Genomic DNA, 17,484 nt, shown 5'->3' on the forward strand with positions numbered 1-17,484 from the left:
GGCCAGGAGATCCAGCCTCAGGCTTGGTCTCCTAGGCCAGTGTTTCCCAACCAGTGTGCCTCCAGGTGTTGCAAAACTACAACTCCCAGCATGCCTGCACAGCCAAAGGCTGTCCGGGCATGCTGGGAGTTGTAGTTTTGCAACAGCTGGAGGCACATTGGTTGGGAAACACTGTCCTAGGCAACCTGTTAGTGTATGACTAACAGGCAATGCATTACAATACAGATGTATTGTAATGCATTGCAGAGGGGATAAGACCCCAAAAGAGTGGGACAGAAATAAAGTAAAAAAAAAAAAAGTAAAAAAAAGGGTTTTGAATAAAAAAATAAAGTTTCAAGTAAAAAAAAAAAACTCCCCATTCCGCACATATTAGGTATTGCCACGTCCGTAACAAATGGCTCTATAAATATATCACATGATCCACCCCATCCGATAGACACCATAAAAAATTAAAAATGTGTAAAAAAAAGCCATTTTTGTCAACTTACATCACTAAAAGTGCAACACCAAGCGATCAAAAAGGCATATGCCCCCAAAAATAGTACCAATCTAACCGTCACCTCATCCTGCAAAAAATTAGCCCCTATATAGGACTATCGCCCAAAAACTGAAAAAACTATGGCTCTCAGATTATGGAGACACTGAAACATGATTTTTTTTTGTTTAAAAAATGATATTATTGTGTAAAACTTGCATAAATAAAAAAAAGAGTATACAAATTAGGTATCGCCGCGTCCGTATTAACCTGCTCTAAAAAATTTCACATGAGGTGAATACCGTAAAAAAAATTAAAAAAACGTGTAAAAAAAGCTATTTTTTATCACCTTCCATCACAAAAAGTGTAATAGCAAGCGATCAAAAAGTTATACGCACCCCAAAATAGTGCCAGTCAAACCGTCATCTGTGAACCCCTACACAAGACAGTCGCCCAAAAAATAAATAAAACTATGGCTTTCAGAATGTGGAGACACTAAAGAATAATTTTTTTTTAAATGCTTTGTTATGTAAAACTGAAACAAACAACCAAAAAAATATTGGTATTGTCGCGTCCGTGGTATAAAAATACCACATGACCTAACCTGTCAGATGAATGTTGTAAATAACAAAAATAACAAAAAATAAAAATGGTGCCAAAACAGCTATTTCTTCTTATCTTGCCTCACAAAAAGTGTAATATAGAGCAACCAAAAATCATATGTACCCTAAAATAGTACCAACAAAACTGCCACCCTATCCCGTAGTTTCTAAAATGGGGTCACTTTTTGGGAGTTTCTACTCTAGGGGTGCATCAGGGGGGTTTCAAATGGGACATGGTTTCAAAAAAACTGTCCAGCAAAATCTGCCTTCCAAAAACCGTATGGCATTCCTTTCCTTCTGCTCCCTGCCGTGTGCCCGTACAGCAGTTTGCAACCACATATGGGGTGTTTCTGTAAACTACAGAATCAGAGCCATGAATATTGAGTTTTGATTGTCTGTTAACCCTTGCTTTGTAACTGGAAAAAAAATATTAAAATGGAAAATCTGCCAAAAAGTGAAATTTTGGCTCTATTTTCCATTAATTCTTGTGGAACACCTAAAGGGTTAACAAAGTTTGTAAAGCCAGTTTTGAATACCTTGAGGTGTGTAGTTTCTTAGATGGGGTACTTTTATGGAGTTTCTCCTCTAGGGGTGCATCAGGGGGGGCTTCAAATGGGACATGGTGTAAATAAACCAGTCCAGCAAAATCTGCCTTCCAAAAACCTCACGGCGCACCTTTCCCTCTACGCCCTACCATGTGCCCGTACAGTAGTTTACGGCCACATATGGGGTGTTCCTGCAAACTACAGAATCAGGGCAATAAATATAGAGTTTTGTTTGGCTGTTAACCCTTGCTTTGTTACTGGAAAAAATTGATTAAAATTGGAAAATTTGCCCAAAAATTTAAATTCTCAAATTTCATCTCCATTTGCCAATAACTCTTGTGGAACACCTAAAGGGTTAACAAAGTTTGTAAAACCAGTTTTGAATACCTTGAGGGGTGTAGTTTCCTAGATGGGGTCACTTTTATGGAGTTTCTACTCTAGGGGTGCATCAGGGGGGCTTCAAATGGGACATGGTGTAAATAAACCAGTCCAGCAAAATCTGCCTTCCAAAAACCACACGGCGCACCTTTCCCTCTACGCCCTACCGTGTGCCCACAGTAGTTTACGGCCACATATGGGGTGTTTCTGCAAACTAAAGAATCAGGGCAATAAATATAGAGTTTTGTTTGGCTGTTAACCCTTGCTTTGTTACTGGAAAAAATGGATTGAAATGGAAAATTTGCCCAAAAATTTAAATTCTCAAGGGTTAACAAAGTATGTAAAACCAGTTTTGAATACCTTGAGGGGTGTAGTTTCTAGAATGGGGTCATTTTTGGGTGGTTTCTATTATGTAAGCCTCACAAAGTGACTTCAGACCTGAACTGGTCCTTAAAAAGTGTGTGTAACAGGGTTCCGAAGGTGCACTCGGTCCCCCATTGCCCGCAGAACTGTTGCTTAGCTTTGGGAATGAGGATCTGTGTTTGACCTCATTCCCAGGGCGGCTTTACTGCTGGGTGGCTCCCTGCTCCTAAGTCTGCCTTGAGCGCCGAGCTGATCACTCGGTGCTCAACTGGTTGGTCTGTCGGTCATGTGACGCTGGCCACGTCACGTGACCCTCACTCCCCACTATAAATACAGGCAGCCTGCTAGCCACAGGTTGCCTGTTAATTTCTAGGTTCCTAGCTATTTGTTGGACTACTGAATACTCACCTGATTCCGTTCCCTGACGAGCCTTTTGCCTGCTCCTCCTGTACTGCGCATCCGTCCTGGTATTGTGACCTCGGCTCCCACCTGACTACTCTCTTAGGACTCCTCTTGTACTTCTCTACTCTCCTGGTATTTGACGCAGGCTTCTCCTGACCATTCTTTGCTTAACCCTTTGTACTGCGTAGCTCTCTTGGTTCTGACCCGGTCCGTTCATGTTCCGTATTTTGTCTTGTCTGTCTTCCCTGCACGTATCCTAAGTTAGGGACTGTCGTCCAGTTGTCCCCTGTCATCAGGACTCGTGAGGCAAGTAGGCAGGGCCAGGGGTGAGGGTGGAGCGCAGTGGTCACTATCCTTCCCCCTGTGTGTGTGTGGACGTGACCGTTACAGTGGGTTTTTGAAAATTTCAGAAAAATTTCAAGATTTGCTTCTAAACTTCTAAGCCTTGTAACGTCCCCAAAAAATTTAATGTCATTCCCAAAATGATCCAAACATAAAGTAATAACTATTTTTGGCGGTATTGCTATGTATTATAGAAGTAGAGAAATTGAAACTTGGAAATTTGCTAATTTTTTCAATTTTTTTTTTAATTTTGTATTTTTTTTATAAATAAAAGATTTTTTTTTACTCCATTTTACCAGTGTCATGAAGTACAATATGTGACGAAAAAATTATCTCAGAATGGCCTGGATAGGTAAAAGCGTTTTAAAGTTATTCACACATAAAGTGACACTGGTCAGATTTGCAAAAAATGGCTTGGTCCTTAAGGTGAAAATGAGCCCGGTCATTAAGGGGTTAAAAATGGGCAAAGGTTGAATGAATTCAGTCATTCTGTGAAATGTTACACCCATATTTAATATGCTGTATATACCGTATATACTCGAGTATAAGACGAGTTTTTTGGCACATATTTTTGTGCTCAAAAAGCCTCCTCGTCTTATACTCGAGTCTAGGTCTTAGCTCCGGTAATACAGGCAGTGCGGGGGGCGGCGCTCACTCACTGACGTCACGCGCCTGCGCCGCCTAGTGGGAGAAGGCGCGTGACATCAGTGAGTGAGCGCCGCTCCCCGCACTGCCTGTATTACCGGAGCAAAGACAAAGTAAGAATACTGCTGTGAGCGTCGGGGAGGGGGATCTGTGGATGGCACTGTAGGGAGATCTGTGGATGGCACTGTAGGGGGATCTGTGGATGGCACTGTAGGGGGATCTGTGGATGGCACTGTAGGGAGATCTGTGGATGGCACTGTAGGGGGATCTGTGGATGGCACTGTAGGGGGATCTGTGGATGGCACTGTAGGGGGATCTGTGGATGGCACTGTAGGGAGATCTGTGGATGGCACTGTAGGGGGATCTGTGGATGGCACTGTAGGGGGATCTGTGGATGGCACTGTAGGGGGATCTGTGGATGGCACTGTAGGGGGATCTGTGGATGGCACTGTAGGGGGATCTGTGGATGGCAGTGCCATCCACAGATCCCCCTACAGTGCCATCCACAGATACCCCCTCCCCTAAACAGTGCCATCATGGCACTGTTTATGGGAGGGGGGATCTGTGGATGGCACTGTCTAGGGGGGATCTGTGGATGGCACTGTTTAGGGGGGAGATCTGTGGATGGCTCCCTGTATTTAATGCAGAGTGTGTGTGTATATAATGCACACACTCTGCATTAAATTCAGGGAGTCACCCTCTTGCAGATGTGTGTATATAATGTAGAGTGTGTGCATTATATACACATACACTCTGCATTATAGCTGCATTTCCCACTCTAGTCTTATACTCGAGTCAATAATTTTTCCCATTTTTTTGGGGTAAAATTAGGGGCTCGGCTTATAATCGGGTCGGCTTATACTCGAGTATATACGGTATTACGCATCCCAAAGTATAGTATGAACTATTGGTGTCCAGTACGAGTAGATGGCACTGTATAACTGTATACTTTAAATGAACGGTGGTCATAGTCCCATTGGAAAATATATGACTTGTGGGATAATATGAACATGAAATCCGCCTTAAACTGAACAGCATTGGGGTTCTATAAATGTTAGCAATGTACTTCAGCATGTGTGATCAGAATACATGGCAGATAAATGTAACCACAAGTTATTTTCTTATATATTTGTATCTTGTCCAGTGCAGAATCTGAAGACCAGCTGGTTAGATCGCAAAATGGTGTGATGCTTTATTATGGCATCAATTACTATTCTGCAGTGAAATCTGCTTCAATACATTGATTTAAATTGAATTTGCCAGATCACAGAACAGACTGCCTGTAAATACTCTGCAATTCAATATTTATGCCCCATCCTTGGCGTGGAATGCTTATTGGCAAGCTGAACAAAAGGTCTGTGTGATATGGTCTGCTATAAAATCTGGATCCACTGTAAACTGTACTAGTCAACATTATCCCACCCTGCTCCCTGTATATAGTTATGACTGTGATTGGTGACTTTGGGGCACAAGGTTCCTTTCTTTCATTTTTAATACATGTCTGACACTATGTAGAGCCCTACGCATATGTGGCCACCTCTCCATTCACTGTGTCCTTGAAACGGTAGTCATCAACCCATATTCTGCAGACAGATGAGACGTGACATTAATGGCACGTCCAGTGGATGGGCTGTGGACATGTCTTAAATATATTGAACTGATTTTTAGGCAGGGAATAACATGACAGTGCCACATTTAGGCTCTGCTTACACATCCACTTTTATGGCATGGTTTTGCTGTATTTTTTACAGAATTGGTGGGGAAAAAAACACACGGTGTAAGCAAGACCTTAAACTGGCTGCGTTCTCCAAGGTGAATCATTGCTAATGTTTGCATGGTTGCATGCTTGGTTCAAGTGACTGTTCCCACTAAAAAGTACATTGAGGATGTAGTATGTATGGAAATTAGTATTAGGCCTAACAGACACAGCCATATTTTTTTTCCTGCATCCGAATTGTATGTTTTGTGGATCGGGTGCAGACATGTTTATTTCAAAGGGGCCGCAAAAAATGCAGTAATGGTGGGATGCACACGGTGGACCACAAAATACATATGGTCGTGTGCATAAGCCCTTACAAGGAGCTCTTACTGCATTTTCCTTCTTCTGCACTACTATTACAGCCATTACTACCTAGAACCTCCTCCAGTGGTGGAGCCATAATATAGACAGGAAATTCACCAGTGCAGGTAAAGTGGCGGAGCTTCTCATATGGGCCAATTAGATTTTCACAGCATTATTATCAGGGTCTTTAGACTTGATTGGTTGCTATGAGAATCTCCTCTACATTATTTTGACAATGATTATGTTAAGTAGTACGGTAATACACAGGAAATCATTAACGTCCTAAAGGGGTTCTCCAGGCTACAGATATTGATGACCTATCCTCAGGATAAGTTATCAATATCAAATCGGTGGGGATCAGTCACTCGGCACCTCCACTCATAAGCTGTTTGGGGCTGCTGCAGTGTCGTAACTTATACAGTGTGAGTATACTGAAGGGAAGTAGAAGGCTCCATACACTGATATATTGAAGCTCAACTCCCATTAACTTGAATACAGTACCTTAGCACGGCTACTACACAGTGTACGGAGCTGTCTGCTTCCAGCTTCATATACTCTAGTTTCTGGCACAGCGGCAGCCCGGCATAGCTGATTCGGAGGAGTACCAGGTGTCCACACCAATCTGATAGAGATGGCCTATCCCGAAGATAGGTCATCAATATCTGTAGCCCAAAGAACCCATTCAATTCTGTTCTTCACTTTAACCATTGTACTAGCAAAGATGAAATAATTAGATTGTAATATATTATTATTCTTCATTATCTGTGCTTCCAAACAAGTGCATGAAGTAAACCATTGGATCTTGTTTGGAGCTTGCTTGTCTTCGTCCACTATATTCCATACGCAGGTACTAAATTACCTGCCCGTATATCCAATATACATGCACATCTTGAACATTTATTTAGTTTCAATCATTCTGACATTTATGACAAGAATAATATTTCACAGGACAAAAAAATCCTTTATCCAGCCCTATTCCATACATTATTCCATGTATGCCACATGATCAGTTACTTCATGCTTCCATATATTGTGCATTAACCGAAACCCTGTCTCATTCTTCAATACATTACACATAATCTGTTACATCACTTCATGTATTACACATTTACTGCAATGTTTTCTTGTTCCTACATTACACAGGATCTGTTACATTGTCTTGTGTGTCACAGTCCCAATTCTTGTGTGATCGAAAAAAGGACTTAAATCTTAAAGGAATCCGTCAGCAGATTTGTACCTATAATACTGGCTGACCTGTTACATGTGCACTTGGCAGCTGAAGGCATCAGTGTTGGTCCCATGTTCATGTGTGCCTGCATTGCTGAGAAAAATGAAGTTTTAATATATAAAAATGAAGGCATCTATTATGTGTATTATGAGGGATAATAGTATAGACAGGCACTCTATATTTATAGTCACGCAGATGAATTCAAATAAGATAGACAATTTAATAATACATAAAATGAAGGTATTGGGGGCGTACATATGCCAGTGAGTATGGTAGATGCATGTACTTCCCAAAGTAAAATGGTAAATAACACACTAAAAGGCAGATAGTGCTAATATCACAATGGAAAGGGGGGGGGGGGGGGGGGAAGGAATATTTAAAAAAAAAGTTTAAAAATTAAAAGTCTGTAAAAGAGAGTCAATATAGGAGTCTTCGAAAGCTAATGTCTGTAACAATCGGACTGAGGGACTGAGGATCCTTATCCTGAGAGAACTTCTCCTAAGGAAGGTAGTAATATAGTTTCAATTACACATCAGTTGTATATCATGATCTGGTATACCGTATTTGTGGTGAAGGTTAGATATATAACAGTCAGGTGTGCTATATTAGACCGCAAGCCAGACTGTTCTCTTTGATGTGAGATTTGATCTTCAGTACTTTAAATGGTGTATATTAAAACAACTTGAGATTTGCTCTCCAGTATTCCAAATAAAATATATTGGAACAGCTTGATATGGTTCCCAAAGTTCACCTTGTACAGTACATGTTTAAGTATAAGAGTGGACTAGTGTATTTCTGTGTTTCTGGTGGCGTCCCACTATACACTCGTACACTGGTCGCTATTACCTGTACCGGCGTCTTCACAAGCTCCCACCGCTGCTGTATGCCCGATGGCTTGTTCACGGCGTCCCACGTGGCTCCGCGCTGGGATGCCCGGGTGATCCGGCGTGTGCGTCAGCCGGTGAGAGCAGGTATCACAGAAGTGGTTATGTAGTCTTCTGTGTTTGGTGTCCCACGTGGACTCTCGGGTTTTCAGGCACATATGAAGATGAATGGATACAAGGAAGCGCTTCCAAATATTGAATTAAACAAAGTCCATATGAGCATGGGTTGTGCGGGTACTATGTTGCTTTACACCAAACGTGTTTCGAGGTCTAGCTCTGACTTCTTCATCAGTGGTAACCTGCATCTCTCCATTCCATGCTTTTAAACCCTATAGGGTTGGACTGAAAGTCTGGGGTGGATGTTGATCCATTTGCTTTAGTGCATTCTCTGGATGTGTAATATTATCTTATTTGGCTTCTTCTCAAAGTGGTTTTGGTATAGAGTCTAATGGGTCTCTTTATAAATTGACCAGATTTCGCCTTATTTATGTCCAATGCGGTCAGGTGCGGTAACGTTGCATTTTACTGTATTATTGGTATCCATCTTCTGTATATTTCATCAATGTTTATTCTCAATGGTCATATATGCTTTATAATGGAGGACTCTCCAAAAGATGGACTTTTTTCACATTAAATACAGGTGGTGTTGTATGGAATTCACCCATATAGTCGTGTGGGAATATATAATACCGGAGGGTGATAGAATTTCCCTTATATCTAATTGATTGATTTCTCTATCCATGCCTTAATGTTTAATAATAATGTCATGATGGTGTTGTGGGGCATTGATTGTAGTGGATGAGAAAAGAGATGGGGCCCTGCTCCAAGGGGGGATCGAGGTGCTGGTAAAACAGTCTGACCCGATCCGCCGTCGGCTCAAGGCACCCACCCCATGAGCTACAGAAAGCCGAAGAGTTCGAGTTCGGCATTTAAGCCTTCGGGTAGGAGTGTGTTGAATTAAAATATGTATTTGGACTCCAAACGAGACATTCTCCTAATGTGGTTACCTCTCCTGCAATGTTCTGCAACTTTTTCTATTGCCGTGAAGGTTAGTCCCTTTGGGTCTTGATTATGATGTATTTTGAAGTGCTTTGAAAGTGAATGCTTTTCATAACCAATTCTAATATTGTTGATGTGCTCTGATATCCTTTTCTTTAATGTCCTTTGTGTTCTACCTACGTATTGTTTTTTCCAAGGATATTGTATCATGTAGATAATGACGAAATCGCTACCTTCTGTAAATGCGTCGAGACAGACCTAAGACGAATAAAAAACAAAGACATAAGAAATAATCTTTCAAACCAGGAGATCCAGGCTATCAAACAACTGCAAACACAAAATAATATAAAGATCAGACCAGCAGACAAGGGGGGCGCGATATTGATATTAAAAACTGAGAAATGGGGGCGTGGCCGAGCCAGCATGGAGTGAGGAAGCAGGATTGCAGTGCTCCTACAAAATCCTGTGAAATATCCTTTATACACCTGGCATAATCGGGGTTTTTTGAGCGCATTCACTATATGTTGGACCCCTTCATACTTGGGGACACTCTGCCCGGTGCTGGATTGCTGAGTTTTGGCTGTGGTGCTGTGGATGCCGACGGATTGAGGGAGAGGAGCAGAGGGACGCAAACTGAGGAGAGTGTGGAGTGAGGCCGGGACACGATCCGCCACAAGGTACACAGTGCAGGTACGGCTTGCTGAAAGTTGCTAACAACTTACCTTGGACTGCTGCCGATACCTGCTGGAATCTTGAGCCGAAGACCGAGGCGGGAAGAAGCCGCGCGGTGGGCGCCATCTTGCCGTTAAGTGTATGTGCAGCGGCGCTCCTCTCTGCCCCAGCAAACGGAGTGGATCGGCGTAAGGCTCTGTATCTCCCTACTTCCACTATTATCCTGAAGTCCTGCAGCGGTAATCCTGTTAGGAGCCCTTATATATGAAAGCTGCAGAGTTCACCACAGTTTATATGAAAGTTTAATGGTGGTGCTGGTGTACTTATCCCCCTCCCCCCTGAGGAATGTAAAGATATCTGGCAGTCTACTTGGCTGTGTGGCAGGACTTGCTGAATTTAACAAAGTCTTATCTTGATTTGCTGCATGAGTGACAAACCCCAGCAGGTCTTTAAAGTGTCTGTGGACTATTTCTATGGGCCGCAAAACTTCTTCTGTGGCTCCATCATCTGTTAAACGATTCATGGACGCCATGAGTCAAACTGAACAGGAAAGTGAGGGGTCTCCTGTCCCTGGTGCCTCTGCTGAAGCCTCTCAAATTATGAAAGCTATAGCTGCCTGTCAAGCTGCTCTTACATCAAAGATAGGCCATCTACAGTCTGACCTTAGCTGTTTGCGACACGATTTTGACAAAATACGTGAAAGAACATCTGCAGTGGAGCAAAGAGTGATTGATGTGGAAGATGCGTCCAGAGCAGCTGGAAATGACACCAGGCAGTTGCTGCAACAGGTACAGATGCTGCAAGCCAGGGCGGAGGACGCTGAGAACCGCAATAGACGTAACATCGTCCGTATCCTGGGCTTACCGGAGCGAGCAGAAGGGTCTACCCCAGAAATTTTTGCGGAACAGCTCATAAAAGAAGTGTTACATCCCATCTCACTTTCCAGTTGCTTTGTTATAGAAAGGGCGCATCGGATTCCAACCAGGCCCTTACCGCCGGGATCCCCTGCTAGACCTTTCATCATGAAGATCCTGAACTACAGGGACAGAGACGCTATTTTGCTAGCTGCTCGACAGAAGGGGAATGTCAGCTATGAGAATGTCCGTTTGTCCTTTTACCCGGACTTTACTGCAGAGGTCCAGAAGAAAAGGAAGCAGTTTACTGAGGTCCGAGCGCGGCTGAGGGACAAAAATGTGAAATATGCCATGATCTACCCTTCTCGCTTGAGGGTACAGGATGGTGAAACAGTCCGTTTTTTTTTAGTACTCCTGAAGAGGCTACTGAATGGATTGAGAGAAATCTAAATGCAAGGCCTCACCGCTGATGGTTTATACTATAGTGATGGCAGTTGGAGCAAATAATACTTGATTAAATGTTAAATTGTTTTGCTGACAAGATGGTTGGGGGAGGGGGGGAGTATCTGGTTTAAATGCACCATTATTACTCCTGTTAGATTCCCTGTTCTTTGACTTTGTCTATTGATCAGATGTTTAACCCCATATTGGTATGCTGGGTGGCAACACCCTGTATGACTATGCACTGTTGTGGGTAGACGTATATACTTGCTTCCTATCACCAACGTACCTATATGGTATATATGTTCTAATGAGTTAGGGTAGGTTATCGTACCCAGGAGTTGCTAGTTTGGGGTGTCAGGCTCAACCATGTTAGGAAGGTTTGGGCAGGGTGGGTTAGGGAGGTTGGGAATGGGTGGGTTGAAGAGAGTTTCTCTGTTGAGGGGTTCTTTGATGTGGATTGTGTGTGTGCGTGAATGTGCCTTCATTGGTCGGAAACTATGGAGATGTTATCTTTGGAAGAATAAATGGCGGTAATTAAGCTACTTTCGTGGAATGTTCGGGGTCTGAATGATAAGATTAAACGGTCTTTAGTGTTCAATTATCTGAAGAGGTATAACCCTGACATAATGTTATTGCAAGAAACGCACCTGCAGGGCCAGAAAGTACTAGCTTTGCGGCGCCCATGGATAGGCCCCACATATCATGCGGTTTACTCAAACCACGCTAGAGGCGTGTCTATTTTAATTGCTAAAAGTCTTCCATTTCAAATACTATCTGTGCAGCTAGACCCTTATGGTAGGTATGTGATTTTACATGCTTGTGTCAGAGGCCTGCAGTACCTATTTGTGGGACTATATATTCCTCCGCCATTCCGCAGAGAGGTCCTAGACTTAATTACAGCTAAAATAGCAGGATTTCCAGCAATACCTTATATTATTATGGGTGACTATAATGCCACTTTAGATCCTATACGGGACAGAAGGGTTCCCCAGGCCTCATACAACAATGTCCTATCACATTGGGCTAATACTTATGATTTAGTAGAGACGTGGCGCTATTTCCACCCCACAGATGCGCAATTCTCTTGCTATTCAGCTTCTACTGGCTCACTCTCTCGTATAGCTCTGGCCTTTGTCAGCAGAGATTTATCCCCCTATATCAAGTCTAGTGATTATCTACCGAGAGGAGTTTCAGACCATGCCCCCCTCCTTCTGATACTGTCACAGCCGCTGGCTTCGACTGATAAGCAGTGGCGGTTAAACCCTATGTGGCTCGAGGTATTACCTGTGGTGAGCGAGAGTCTAGATGCAATGGGGAACTACTGGGCAGAAAATGAAGGGTCTACGAATCCTCTGGTAGAATGGGATGCTTTCAAATCAGTAATGAGAGGGGCATTGATTGCTGCTATTGCAACTCATAGAAAGGAACTGAGTATCAAACGGATAAAACTAGAGACGGAACTAGCTGATAAGGAGAGGTTATATATACTAGATTCGTGCCCTGAGAAGCAGACTTTGTGGCTTGAGGCGCAGCGTAGGTTTACTTTGCATTTAACTGAATATACTGAGAAGAAACTTTTAAATCGGAGGCAAACTATTTTTTCAGATGGTGATAAGTGTGGCAGGGCCTTGGCGTACTTGACTAGATCTGAGACACAGCAAACGGTGGTGGCGGGAGTTCTGAATGATCAGGGGCTCTTATTGAGGGAGCCTAGAGATGTCTGCCGACAGTTTGCCTCCTATTATGAGACATTGTATGCCCCCAAGATCACGTGTACTTCGGAGGAAATTGTCAATTTCTTAGCAGGTATTAATATTCCTTCTTTGGACAGAGATGACAGGGGGGCCCTGGCGGCAGACATATCTGACCTGGAGATTGAAACGGCCATTAGTTCCTTAGCAACCAAGAAAACCCCGGGACCCGATGGATTTCCTGCTGAATGGTATAAGCGATTTTCTAAAGACCTGGTTAGTAGATTTGGGAAGCTGTTGAGGTATGCACTGGAAAGTGGTTCGTTGCCACCGTCCTTTCTGGAGGCAACGATAGTAGTGATTCACAAGTCGGGGAAGCCATCTGACCAGTGTAGCTCTTATCGACCTATCTCACTTCTGAATCTTGAGGTCAAAATCTTTGCGAAGGTACTGGCGTTAAGATTGTGGGGGGTAATTCTCTCCTTGGTTGGGGTAGATCAATCGGGTTTTATGCCAGGGAAAACCACAGATATTAATTTAAGGCGATTGTTCACTAATCTTCAGGTCAAACATGATAACAGAGGTATGAGGGCTCTTGCGTCCTTAGACAATGAAAAAGCATTTGATTCAGTAGAATGGGAATTTATGTGGGCAGTGCTGACTCAAATGGGCTTTCCGGAGAAATTTTTGTGCTGGTTACAAATGCTTTATAGATCCCCTTCGGCGAGAGTCAGGGTGAATGGGTACACATCGGACTCCTTCCCCTTGGGTAGAGGCACTAGACAGGGCTGCCCTCTCTCCCCCCTGTTATTTGCATTAATTATGGAACCTTTGTCGATACTCATATCCTCTAATTCAGGTATAGAAGGCTGGGAAATAGCTGGAATATCAGAAAAGCTTTCATTATATGCTGATGACATGCTGGTTTACCTAGCAGATTCAGGGAAATCCTTGGATACCCTTTTAGGTGTTGTTGATCAATTTGGGGGTTTCTCGGGTCTCCGTGTGAACTGGGCTAAGTCTAGTCTATGTCTGGTTGATGATGTTGACCCAGCTCGCATTTTGGTGAACAATAAGCTTCAGATTGTGGAGCAATTTACATATTTGGGGATTATTGTTCATAAAGAAGTGGCAAAATTTTGTGATTTGAATGTTGCTCCTACAATGCAATCCATCACTCGAAAGCTAGAGGCTTGGGAAAACCTTCCTTTAACTCTGGTTGGGCGTATCAATGTGGTAAAAATGATTCTTCTCCCAAAATTGCTATACTTATATAGGGCTGCCCCAGTGTTACTCCCCAAGAGACATTTTGCTACTTTGGATAGAATAATCGCTCCCTTTCTATGGAATAAGTCTTCTCCCAGAATAGCGAGATCCACCCTGCAGGCGTCTTACCTGCGGGGGGGTCTTGCCTTGCCAAACCTGTACATGTACTATGTCGCGGTGCAGCTGAGCTATGTGGCGTGGTGGGTACGGGCTGACTCAGGTAACCCGGCGGTAGTGTTGGAGGCAGTTTATTGGGGTCCTATGAGGCACTTACGAACTTGGCATATAGGAGGGGGGCTAGGTCTACAATACACTACACCCAATCGATGGCTGCTGCAGTACAGATGTGGGTCAAATGGGGTCAGAAATGTAACCCTGATGAGAATGATACTACTTGGTCGCCATATTTGCCTTTGTGGAGAAACAGAGTGCTTCCGGAGCTGTTCTCATTACTGGAGTTTGAATTTTGGCCTCAGAGGGGGGTGCGCTACCTTACCCAACTATATGATAAGGGCCTATTTAGAACCTTTAATAGTTTGAAACAGGAATTTAATTTGCCCCAGCGTTGTTTGTATAGATATCTTCAACTCAGGCATGCCTGTCAGGCTCAGTTTGGTAGAGAACCTTTAAAGCTGGAGTGTGGTACAGTTGAGGCAGCGATTAGGAGGGTTCCGTTGGTCAAACCAGTGTCGACCCTGTATGCGTCGTTGATGGCGTTGCAGGACTCCCCCCTAGACAGGGCATTTGTTAGGTGGAAAAGGGACATTGAAGGTTTGGAAGATGTTCATGTTAAAGAATCTAGCTGTACATGGAGATCTACAGTGGTAAGTGCTAGGGATCAGTTGATTCAAGTTAAATGGCTTCATAGGATTTATTATACTCCTGTGAGACTATTTAAAATGGGTAAATTGCCGAACCCTCATTGTACAAGATGTGGACATGAAAACGGTTGTCTTATACACATGGTTTGGCAGTGTCCGATTATTCATGGCTTCTGGGAAGAGATCCATAAATATTTTAATGACAAACTAGGCTTTCCTAACGTCTGTACTGAACTCACTAGTCTGTTGGGAGTAGCCAACGAGATTGTTCCAACCAAATTTGGCAGGAAGCTGTATAGAATACTCTTATATTATGCTAGGAAAACTATCCTTCTCAACTGGAAACCTCCTAAGAATCCTACTGTGCAACAATGGGTACATCTAGTTAATGCTGATCTTGAATTATACAAGTTTGTGTATGAGAGAAGAGGGACCCCTGATCGCTTCATGAAGATATGGGACCCCTGGATTGGAGCCCAGACTCTAGTACCATAGATGACTGAAAGACTGTTCTGACCAATGAAGGCGTGTGTGAATGTGTGTGTGTGTGTGCAGTACTTTTAATCTTCCTTAGGATTGATATGTTGGGTACTGTTCATCCTGAAAGTGATATTTTTTTCTTCTGTCCCAAACTTGGGTCATGAGGAACTGTTATGATTGATCCCATGTATTTGATTTGTACTGGACTCAATTGATGATTGTCTGTATTTGATGTGTTTGTTATGCTTTTTGCTAAATTAATAAATAAAAAGATACTATTAAAAAAAAAAAAACTGAGAAATATAATCAGGAGTGCAATAGACAATTACTAGATCAAACCACTTACAAGAAACTAACAAAAGACCCGACCAAGGAATTCTATCAATCACATACAAAACTTTGCCATGAAGGCACAGATAGTAAGATCTTATCAGAACAAAAAGCTAGATATATTCTAAACACACAACAAAGACTCACAGTATTTTATTGCTTTCCCAAAATATATCGGTTCGGTGACATCAAACCTGTCACAATATATTGACAGACTGCTCCAACCTGTAGTAAGGAAAACAAGATCTTACATCATAAATACAACACAAATTATAAAAATCATTGAGGATATAGACTTTGAATGAAACTGGACCCTGGGCACCCTAGATGTAAACTCCTTATACACAATAATCGAACACGGGCAAGGAATTAATGCCATGAAGAAACAACAAAAAAAAAGCATTCTCTATCTAACAGAACAAATTGAATATTTAGTTAAGGGAGTCAATTACATTCTGACACATAATTACTTTTGCTTTGAATCTGAATTCTCCAGACTAGAGGCACAGCTATGGGAACCAGGTTTGCCCCCAGTTACGCAAACCTCTATGGCATCATCACATCGATGAAATCATCTTAATATGGAGGGGGAATGATGAGGAACTTCACATGTTTTTAGATTAGATCAATTTGAACTACATAGACTTACTTTTTTCTTAAAATATAAGTAAAACCCAAATTGATATTTTAGACCTATAGATCAAGGTAGTTCATGACAAGTTAGTTTGCTGGACTTATCAAAAACCCACAGCAAGAAACAGCTATATACTCTTCTCGAGTTGCCACTTACCCAGATGGCTCCTCAATATACCTATAGGCCAATTCAGACGTATAAAAAGTCAGACGACAAACAATTTGAAGATGAAGATCAAATAATGAAGGGACATTTTACTGCAAAAAACTATCCCACAACAGAGATAGAAAAGGCACTAATTAAAGTGAAAAATTTAGATAGGAATTCCTTCTTTAACACAGACAATACTAAAACCACTACAGATAAGGAGAATGATATTCGTATTATTCTACCAATCAATGCACAGCACAAAACAATTGAACATATCATAAAAAAGCACTGGCACTTTATCCTGAAAGACAAGTTGTTAAACCTACTGATCCCTATGAACCTACACATAGTATACACAAAAGACCCAAATTTAGGACAACAAATTGCGCCCAAGGTTAAATTATGCAAGAAACAGGATAACACAATAAGTGGATGGCTTCATCTAAAGGGATTTTACAGATGCAACAAATGTTGCAACAGCAAAACCACCGCCTTTCAAAAGAAAACAGAGACCATCTACTCAACAACTAATTCATACTCACAAGAAATTAAGGAGTTCCTAACTTGTAGTAGCACTAACTTTATCTACATGATACAATGTCCTTGTAAAAAACAATACGTAGGTAGAACAAAAAGGACATTAAAGAAAAGGATATCAGAGCATATCAACAATATTAGAATTGGTTATGAAAAGCATTCACTTTCAAAGCACTTTAAAACACATCATAATTAAGACCCAAAGGGACTAACCTTCACGGCAATAGAAAAAGTTGCAGAACATTGGAGGGGAGGTAACCACATTAAGAGAATGTCTCATTTGGAATCCAAATACATATTTTAATTCAACACACTCCTACCCGAAGGCTTCAATGCCGAACTCGAGCTTTCTGTAGCTCATGGGGTGGGTGCATTTAGCCGACGGCAGATCGGGGTCAGACTGTTTTACCAGCACCTCGATCCCCCCTTGGAGCAGGGCCCCCATCCCTTTTCTCATCCACTACAATCAATCCCCCACAACACCATTATGACATTATTATTAAACATTAAGGCATGGATAGAGAAATCAATCAATTAGATATATGGGAAATGTTATCACCCTCCGGTATTATTCCCACGCGACTATATGGGTGAATTCCATACAACACCACCTGTATCTAATGTGAAAAAAGTCCATCCATTATAAATTTATATATGACCATTGAGAATAAACATTGATA

The 17,484-nt window shown here is 42.2% G+C and overlaps 1 protein-coding gene across 1 annotated transcript in view; it reads left to right on the top strand.

Annotated features, from left to right (window-relative positions):
* LOC121002015 (myosin VIIA and Rab interacting protein) overlaps positions 1 to 17,484 on the top strand; it is a 642,833-nt gene that overhangs the window by 374,683 nt on the left and 250,666 nt on the right. The gene's annotated exons all lie outside the window — the stretch shown is intronic.

The sequence above is a fragment of the Bufo bufo genome, chromosome 5 (assembly GCF_905171765.1).
Source record: "Bufo bufo chromosome 5, aBufBuf1.1, whole genome shotgun sequence".
In the NCBI taxonomy this organism is placed as follows: Eukaryota; Metazoa; Chordata; class Amphibia; order Anura; family Bufonidae; genus Bufo; species Bufo bufo.